Raw genomic sequence first — 11,071 nt, 5'->3', positions numbered from 1 at the left:
TGTCTGAGTGACAGTTGTTGTCCATTTTACAATTGGGAACAAATGACTTTAATTACAAATTACATTTGCTCCAATCCAGTACCAGGTTTTTATTCCATCCAACCAACCAGTTGGATGGTTGGAGGAAAGTTGGTCTGATGTGTGGCCAGCATTAGCGTGGACGTGTTGTATGTGATTTTGCACTGCACATGAGGTCTGATTCAGCCTGGATCACAAAAGCAAAATATTTCTCTAATGGAAAAACCATGCTGCACTGCAGGTGGGGCAGATGTAACATGTGCAGAGAGAGAGAGAGTTACATTTGGGTGAGTTATTTTGTTTCTGTGCAGGGTAAATATCGACTGCTTTATTTGAACACTCCAATTTATATTTCAGTTTGCACAAATCTCCCCCAAATCTGAATCTCTCTGCACATGTTACATCTGCCCCACCTGCAGTGCACATGGTTGGTTATGGTACAGATGTATTAGATGTACAATGTCTAGGTCTACAGTCAAAAGGTCGACCACTATTGGTCAACAGGGTCAAAAGGTCGACAGTCAAAAGGTCGACAGGGTCAAAAGTTTGACAGTCATAAGGTCAACATGGTCAAAAGGTTGACATGAGTTTTTATACTGTAGGTTGGTATGGACACCGTCTAAGTGTACCATGTCCCCTCGTATTGCTCGCTATGCTTCGGGCACATTATTATATTCTACCACCATGCCGTAGTGGATGATAGGGTATGAAAAACCCAGGAGTCAGCCATCTTGGATGGGGCATGTGTACAGCTGCGGCCTATGCCTACCGTCGGCTCACTCTTCCCTCTCTCTCCTGAAACACCAGGCATCCTCCAACACTGTCTCAGTGCCCCCTGGCTGGAACTCCATCTAGGCTTCTGCCCACGATACACTGCCGCAGGATAATTACATAAATAACAAAAAAAAAAACTAAAAACAATATCACAAAGTGACAGATCTGCCCTAATATACTGCACAAATATACTAACTGATTTACCAGATGGAGACTGCAACCCCTCCAGTAATCACCAGCCACAGCATCATAGCTCCGTTCCAGGTGTGCAGCAACCCTGCACCCGCCACTCCCACACCCCTTATACTAATGCACCGACCCACGGCACCACCGCAGCCGGACCATCACCGCATCCGCCCATCCCCTACCTGCAGTACCCATACACTCATACCTCCCCCACCACACCACCATCGGTCCCGCACCCACAGCACCCCCACAACTGCACCTCACTTAACCGGTGCACCCCCGCAAGACACCAACTAACAACACCCACACGGGGTACCCCCAAAACTGCAACTCCACCACCTACAGTATCCCCGCACCCGCCACTCCACCACCCCCAATCAACCTCACCCACCAATGGCACCCAAACCACACCCACCCGCCACTCCACCACCTGCAGCACCCCCACATCCACCTGTGAAAACACCACACCCGCCCCTCCCGCACAAACCATATTTCACACAATAAAGGCCTTCACATATTAAGACGATGGAACCCCTTACAACGGTGTGAGGAGCGCTCGTAGGGCGCAATGCATCACAACACACCACCCACATGGGGTACCCCCACACCTGCAACTCCACCACCTGCAGTATCCCCACACCCGCCACTCCCCCACCCCAATCAAACTCACTCGCCAACTTTTCCAGAACAACATTACCGCACCCGCCACTCCACCACCTGCAGCACCCCCACATCCACCTGATAAAACACAGCACCCGCAATATTTCACAACCCACACCTGCTGCACAAACCATATTTCACACAATAAAGGCCTTCACAGGTAAAGGGGGTGGAGCCCCTTACAACGTGTGACCCACCCGCCACTCCACCACCTGCAGCACCCCCACATCCACCTGTGAAAACACCACACCCGCCCCTCTCGCACAAACCATATTTCAATCAATAAAGGCGTTCACAGATTAAGAGGGAGGAGCCCGTTACAACGGTGTGAGGATCACCCGTAGAGCGCAATGCATCACACCACACCACCCACATGAGGTACCCCCACACCTGTAACTCCACCACCTGCAGTATCCCCGCACCCGCCACTCCCCCATCCCAATCAAACTCACTTGCCAACTGCACCAGAACCACACCACCGCACACGCCACTTATATATACTTTATATATTTGGTGGGCGGTCCGGCACTCTCCCTCAAAGGTCAGGTACCTCAGTGCCCTCAGGATAATGGACAATAGCAATGGAAAGAATGATGGCACTCAGAGGATTTCAAAACGTGTATTATAACAGCAAAAAATAAGGCCAATGTTTCGCGGCACGCACGCCCCTTTGTCAAGGCAATGAAGTAAAATAAAGACATAACTAACGGTGCTTACCTTTAAATAAGTTTCCTGTACCCTCCGTGATTCGCACTATCCGAGACGCCTATGTCCGGAAATGACCAATCAGTTTCAATCTATTATCTTCTAGAAGGTGCTAAATAAATAAGAAGAAATTCTGATTGGTTGCTAAGGGCAACATCTCATCTTCAATAACTCCCATCTTAGTAAATAAACGCCTAAGTGCGGATAAAAAGGTCACCAAGTATAGAAACAATAGGTCATCTGTATCAGGGTGGGGCCTTGAAATATTTTTCTCAACTCCAAAACCGAGTATAAGGTTCCAAAGGAAATGTTCTTTAGATACCTTCAAATGCGCAGTGCCCTGACCCAATATAGTAAGGGTGAATTGTTGTGTATTGAAGAGTCCCCATGTAAAAAGCTCCTTAAACAATTGGGACAGGGTAAACGACTGTCTAAATTGTATGACTTTCTGCATTCATATCTACAAGTAGAGGATTTGGGGCCTGTAAGGGTTAAATGGTTGGAAGACATACCTCAGCTGGATGAGCTAAGTTGGAGGGTAGCCCTAGCCGTCCCTAAAGATGCTACCAACTCAATGCGGGCACAGCAGATACAGTTCAACATTCTACATAAGATATATATTACCCCTGTAAAATTAAAGAGATTTAATGGTGTAAGATCAGATAAATGCCCTAAATGTGGAGAAGGTGTGGCCACATTCTGGCACCTATTGTGGAGATGTCAAGAGGTGGCCAGATTCTGGGTAGAGATAAATGTAATTATGGTGCAGATTGGTATGCCTAGGAGCCAGATGAGCGAAATTAATCTACTGTTGGTAGTGTGGAAGGAGGATAATGTACCGCAAGATGATGCAAACAGCTAGGAATCTATCCGCCTTAGCAAAAGTCATCATTGCTAGACAATGGCTGGCAGTCAAAGGTCCGGAGGTTGCGGAATGGCTAATCCTTGTAAATTATACACATGACCATGAAAAATGTATACAGTATATGCCTCACGGGGTAAACTACATAAATTTCAAAGTATTTGGGGACGGGGGCACAGCTCAACTTATTACAAGGTGATGAATAGTAAATAAATTAAGTTGTTTAATTAGAGGGTAATATACAATTCGTGATAAGTTTACTCAAGTTTGGAGTGATATTAAATCCATTATAGAGTGCAAGAGTGAATAATCACAGAATTACGGAATATAAAATTAATTGTTTTAAATAAACAAAGATATATGTAAAAATTGCGAAAGGGGTATATATTAATGATAACACCACACACAAAAAGAGTGTCAAAACTTATTTTTTTTGTTTGAGCTAAGACTCTCAAAATTTGCACGATACCTACTAATATAGAATATATTATAAAAGAATATTATGCACAGAATATATGTTTATATGCAATATATGTTTATACACTATATAATTTTATAAGGGAAAAAAAAAAGCGATATAGCCCCAATAGAAATAAATGGCGTATGTAATTGTTAAAACCGTGTGCCATGTGTCATATGTAGGGTAAATAATCTAAGGCTAGCATAGGGAAGATATTATATAGTGGAACTAGAGTGGGAATATCGGGGAAAGGACGGATGTGAGGGAGGGGGGATGCAGTTAAAATCCCGGCGGTCGGGATCCCGGCATTCAGAATCCCGACGCCGGAATCCCGACCGCCGAAATACCGACACATTCTCCCTCCTGGGGTGTCCACGACACCCCTGGAGGGAGAATAAATTAGCGTGCCGAGCGTAGCGAGGCACCGGGCCCGCTGCGTGGCGAGCGCTGCGAGCCCGCAAGGGGGGGCGATCCACGTCCCCCCCTTGTCGGCATTTCGGCTGTCGGGATTCCGGCGTCGGGATTCTGAACGCCGGGATCCCGACCGCCGGGATTCAATACTGAATCCTGAGGGAGGAATGGCGGAGTTTTATATGTTATGTCTGTAAAAAAAAAAATTCTATACTTATTGAAACAGATGTTATTGTCGTGTATGTTATTAAATTACAAATAAAGACTAAAAAAAAAAAGATCACCAAGTAATAAAGTATGCCGTACTCATGCTTTCACCTATCTGTGATTTCCTGTGTCCCCTTTGTACATGTCTGTCTGAGTGACCCATAGTAAACAGCAATCAATAGAGTAAAAGAACAGTGGCGTAGCCACCATGCAGCAGACCCCGCGGTTGCTTGGAGGAGCAAGCGCCAGCAGAGTCTGTGGTGGGCACTCATGGGACAGGCAGTGTGGCAATGCGCTGCGCTCTGCAATGCTCTGGGTTCCATGACAGCCGCCGGCACCGTATAGGACAGCTGAGCGATGGCTCAGCTGTCCAATCGTGACTGACACAGCAGCCTGCGGCCAGGGCCGTAACTAGGGGGAGGCTAGGGGGCGCTGGATGGGGGAGGCACAGACTAGGCACACAGCTGCTGGCTATGGTGAGTAGGAGGATCCGGCTTCATCCATGTCGCCGCCGGGGTCCTCCTCCTAAAGAAGCCGTGCGGATGACGTCATGAAGCCGTTGCCGCATGTATACACGTCAGAGGGAGAGGATGAAGAGCGACTCGACGTGGGAGGAAGAGATGGCCCGGGAAGACAGCACTGCAGCAACCACCGGGGCTGAGGGTGGGGGCAGCGGCAGACAGCATTAGAGAGACGCCCACCACACCACATACCAACTCCAGCACCACATCCTTAAAGCACCAGAGGTAATATACAATAGCAGTACAAATTTGTTCTCAAAATGGGCAAAACCATGTGCACTGCAGGTGGAGCAGATGTAACTTGTATAGAGAGAGTTAGATTTGTGTGAGTTGGTTTGTTTCTGTGCAGGGTAAATACTGGCTGCATTATTTTTACACTGCAATTTAGATTTCAGTTTCAACACACCCCACCCAAATCTCTCTATGCACATGTTGCATATGCCCCACCTGCAGTGCACATGGTTTTGCCCCTTTTTGAATAAGGGCCCATGTGTATGGCCCAAGGTGCCGGATATGTGCGGCCCTGTCGCCCACAGAGATAGACAGCGCTTGTACTGTCTAGAGATGGGCAAAATGGGTCACTAAAAAGAGCTGGGATTGAGCGTTCAACCCGTGAAAAGAGCCGCATCTTTTAGGCGGGTCATCGGCTCACTTTGGGGGAAAAATACATTTATGGTTTGAGTGTACTAAGTGTAGTATCAGTTCGTTTTATTTACATTTCACCTGATTCTAGCAATGTACAGCAAATTTAATACATTATTCTCACAGGTAACGGTTATTTTCACTTATTTTTCTATTCTGACACTTTATTTTTAAATACTACTGATATCATTTTGCACAGAGAAGGGCATATCATGGCGTAAATACTGTTATTTATTTATTATTTATTTATTTATTAACTGTTTCTTTTATACTGTTCAAGTTGCTGGGAATTCTTGAGAGGGTAATTTGATAAAGTGTAATTTGTTTAACAATCATTTATTGCCATAAACGGTAAAATAAAAAAAAATTAAAAACTTTTTTTTTCTAAACAGTGAGCTGAACAAACAAGAACATACATGACCGAGTAAAACACTGATCGATGGCCGGGTGCAGAATCACTATCGATGGAAACCATCGATGGCATTTGCACCGATGGCCATCCCTAGTCACAGCAGCAACCTTGTTATTCTTTCTTTCACTCAGTCTCCGGAGTTAGTACATTTCAGCTGCCACAGGTGGCAGTGCTGAGCTCAGGCAAATGCATTGTAATGAAAAACGAAAAGTGAAAGTAAATAACGGTTCACTCACCCTTTCATTCGTGAACGACCCATCTCTAGCACTGTTTATCCTACTAGATCGTGGGTTTTACCTATAAACAATAGGCTACTCACTCAGCACAGATCACAGATGCTGAGCAGCAATGTGTGCTGAGCAATCCTTGATTTAGCACATTGCTCAGCACGACCTACAGTTTCCCCGTGTCACGAGGCTTGAAATTCTATTTTAGATGGGATGTTGATATGATTTATTTTTTTAGCACCTTCTAGAAGATAATAGAATCTGATTGGTTGCCCAGAGCAACATTACATCTAAAATAGAAATCCCATCTTAGTACATAACCCCAAGAGAGTGACATACAGTATGGTGGACTTAAGACCTTATGTACAGTCAGGTCCATATATATTGGGACATCGACACAATTCTCATATTTTGGGCTCTATACACCACCACAATGGATTTGAAATGAACCAAACATGATGTGCTGTAACTGCAGACTTTCAGCTTTAATTTGAGGGAATTTACATCCAAATCAGGTGAACACTTTTTAAGGGTCCAAAATTAATAGGACAAACTAAACAATCATAAATCAAACTTTCACTTTTTTAATACTTTGTTGCAAATCCTTTGCAGTCAATTACAGCCTGAAGTCTGGAACGCATAGACATCACCAGACGCTGGGTTTCATCCCTGGTGATGCTCTGCCAGGCCTCTACTGCAAACGTCTTCAGTTCCTGCTTGTTCTTGTGGCATTTTCACTTCAGTTTTGTCTTCATCAAGTGAATGCATGCTCAATCGGATTCAGGTTGGGTGACTGACTTGGCCACAGCATAACATTCCACTTATTTGCCTTATTTGCATTGGGTCATTGTCCATCTGCATTGTGAAACGCCGTCCAATGAGTTCTGAAGCATTTGACTGAATATGAGCAGATAATATTGCCCGTAAAACTTCTGAATTCACCCTGCTGCTTTCGTCAGCAGTCACATTATCAATAAATACAAGGGAACCAGTTCCATTGGTAACCATACATGCCCACGCCATGACACTTTACCCACCATGCTCCATTGATGAGGTGGTATTTTTTGGATCATGAGCAGTCCCTTTCCTTCTCCATACTCTTCTTCTCCCATTAATCTGGTTGTTCTGACCATCATTACACGTATGGAGTGTGTAACTATTCAGACAGCTTAACCAAGCCCATCTTCTCTTAATGCACAATGAGACTTCTGGAACTTTAAACATTCATACAGACTAAAATGATTGTCCATATAATGTAGCTGGAATTCTCCAGGGTACATCAATGTACATGTACAAGAGATCATGGGTACACAAATATGTATTTGTAATTGTGGTAAGAAGATATACGCCTGTAGGGGTAAGCAGACCTGTAGCAACACAGCTTCTTATCCCAGATTAACTAGATAGATAGATAGAATCCCTTTATTCGTCTCACAATGGAGAAATTTCAGTGTTACAGCAAGGTTCAAGTACAGATAAGAGTAGTAGCATAATAATAATAACAACACACATAATAAGATAAGATCCAAACAATATAACTCAAGAATCTGGGAACATGCAGGTCTTCTTCAGACCATGACAGTTGTACATTCTAATTGCAGCTGGAAGGAAAGATCTGCGATATCTTTCCGTTGAGCATCGAGGGTGAAGCAACCTATCACTGAAAGTGCTACACAGATCTGTCAAAACGTTTTTGAGCGAGTGTGAAGCATTATCCAATAATGATGTCATCTTGTTGATCATTCTCCTCTCACCCACAATCTCTACAGAATCCAAAGGCATTCCTGGGACAGAACTGGCCTTCCTTACCAGTCTGTTTAGTCTCTTACTGTCGGCTGTTGAAACACTGCTGCCCCAGCAGACCACTCCATAGAATATGGTCGATGCCACTACACAGTTGAAGAAGGTCTTCAGGAGCGCTCCCTGCACTCCAAAGGATCTCAGTCTCCTCAGCAGATAGAGTCTACTCTGCCCCTTCCTATACAGAGCAGAATTATCAGACCAGTCCAGTTTATTGTTAAGGTGAAAACCCAGATACTTGTAAGTTCTTACGATCTCAATATCCATTCACTGAAGCAGTAAGTAAAATGGAGGATATCCCCTTTGACCTGTCACATGGCAAAAGGCAGCTAGGCATGGGCAAATGAACATAGATCTACAGTACATAGAATAAAGTAGACTTTAGCAGTAGAGTGCAGAACATTATCTAATCACATAAATCACTGACAAGATAATGTGATCTCTAATAATACTGTGGATACATTATACTGGTACAAGTTCATCTTTGTCGCATCTAGCCATAGGATGTTGTTCCAGAAATGTACAGTAAAGGCTTTTTTAGATGTTGTTTGGCAAACTCTAATCTGGTCTTCCTGTTTTTTAAGGCTTACAAATGGTTTATATCTTGTGGTGAACCCTCTAAATTCACTCTTTTGAATAATTCTCTTGATTGTTGGGTTTGGCACATACTGTATACACCTACCTTCTGGAGAGTGTTCTTGATCTAGCCAACTGTTGTGAAGGCTTCACCAGGGAAGTAATTCTTCTGTAATCCACCACAGTTGTTTTCCATGGTCTTCTGGGTGTTTTGGTGTTGCTGAGCTCTCCGTTGCATTCTTTCTTTTTAATAATGGAAAAATAAGGTTAAGGCAGCGCTCCCAATGACAACTGAGTGAACCAATATAGATTTTTATTTATTATTAATACACATTTAAGTGAAAGAAAAACATCATTTATTTTATTTCACTTAAATGTGTATTAATAATAAATAAAAATCTATATTGATTCACCCAGTTGTCATTTGGAGTGCTGCCTTAACCGTCTTTTTGTAAATTTTTCCTATAGAGGGACTAACCATCCCTCCTTTGGCAGCTGCTTTAAGAGGAAAACTCCAGATAAAGCGCTCAGCATTAATTTCGGTTAATATTTTGGTACTTGTTTCCTAGCACGGCGCCCATCGCATTGCAGACCATAAGGCATATGATGGTATGCGATGCGATGTTACGCAATGGCAGCCGATGTTATACAATTTTAAATTGTATACATCGCATTGTATGCCATTGTATAGCATATACAATGGTATGCGATTTAAAATTGTATAAGCACCCTAACGGGTGTTTTCAATGTTAAATGTGCCCCCTATAAGATAATTAACCGTAATGGGTGCTTAGTATGTTAAACGCACCCCCAACGACACCCCCCATATAGTGTGGCGAGCGCAGCGAGCCCCGCGAGGGGACGCAGAATACATGTAAAGTAATACGCGTGTGCTCGCCACGCTTCGGGCTCGGTGGCTGGCCACACTATATAAAGTCAACTCCACGCCGACGTGGATAGTGGGGGTATAAAAAAGGTCGGAGGACGCGAACCACTGCATCGGGTGTATGGCATGCGATGCATTGCGATTATTTGTCGTACGACTTAATATCGTGGGCACCGTGCTAGGAAACAAGTACCAATATTTTTTGTTTCTTTTTAAGAATGTTTCAAACAGTTGATTTGGCCACACCTAATGTTTTTGCTATCTCTCTGATGGATTTTCATTTTTCAGCCTAATGACTGCTTGCTTCACTGATAGTGACAGCTCTTTGGAACTCAGCAACAGATTCCAAATGCAAATGTCACACCTGGAATCAACTCCAGACCTTTTACCTGAGTCCATTGTCCCATTACTTTTGGTCCCTTAAAAAGTGGGAGGCACATATAGAAACCGTTGTAACTCCAACACCGTTCACCTGATTTGGATATAAATATCCTCAAGTTAAAGCTGAAAGTCTGCAGTTAAAGTACATCTTTTTTGGTCCATTTCAAATCTATTGTGGTGGTGTATAGAGCCCAAAATATGAGGATTGCGTTGATGTCCCTATATTTATGGATCTGACTCTTATATAATGGACATTATTGCACTACAATAATGATGTTGTAAACACTGTCAATTAAACAATTGACCACAAATACTTAGGAGAATATATTCCAATGTACAAAATGATAGGGGACATCAAGTAGAAGACACAAGATTTAGGGGTTTAAAAACAAAACAAGTCAGACTGCAGCAGGTTGACTGTCCTCAGAAGATGTTGTACCAGGCATCACTTGTATACAGTAATATATAAACTTTGCCCCAGGAGATGCTTAATCATGTAGAGCAGGGATTCCCAACCACGGTCCTCAAGGCACACCAACAGTGCAGGTTTTAGTGATATCCAGGCTTCAGCACAGATGGTTTAATCAGAATCCCTCAGATACTAATTAAGTCACCTGTGCTCAAGCCTGGATATCTACAAAACCTGCACTGTTGGTGTGCCTTGAGGACCGTGGTGGGAAAGCCTGATGTAGAGTATACCCAAGAGATATTTCCGTGTGCAGTTTGTCCCAGGACAACAGGTTGAATATCGCCAATGCACATTTCAATAGTTAAAGTGTTCTTTGGAGACGCTGCAGCCAGTACAGTGTCCCTAGGGCAGGGCTGGGCAATTGCGGCCCTCCAGATGTTGAGGAACTACACATCCCAGCATGCCTTGCATCAGTTTCAGTATGGCCATATAGCAAAACTAATGCAAAGCATCCTGGGATGTGTAGTTCCTCAAAATCTGGAGGGCCACAATTGCCCAGCCCTGCCCTAGGGGATACATGGTTCTGGTAAAATGGTAGACAATGGCTACAGGCCCCTTTACACTTTTCCAACTTATTGTTCAACAAGTTGGACCTGATTGACTCGAGATTTATCCTATGTGCAGGAGGGTCAATCTCTTGCAATCTCTTGGTTATACCCAATGGCACAGGATTGTGCATTGTGTCATACACATCAGATAGACACATCAGATTTTGTCAGATAAATTGACTCAATCCAGCTGAATTGAGTCAAACCTGACAAAATCTCACAAGGCCTTAAGGCCGACAATTCTTAGGTCGACCATTAATGGTCGACAGTGAGTAGATGGACACCTAAAAATGTTCGACAGTAATTGAAGGTCGACACAAGCAAAT

This window comes from Crinia signifera, chromosome 3, assembly GCF_055691185.1.
Source record: "Crinia signifera chromosome 3, ASM5569118v1, whole genome shotgun sequence".
NCBI classification, from domain to species: Eukaryota; Metazoa; Chordata; class Amphibia; order Anura; family Myobatrachidae; genus Crinia; species Crinia signifera.
The sequence above is the reverse complement of the archived record's forward strand: the minus strand, read 5'-3'. Positions refer to the sequence as shown.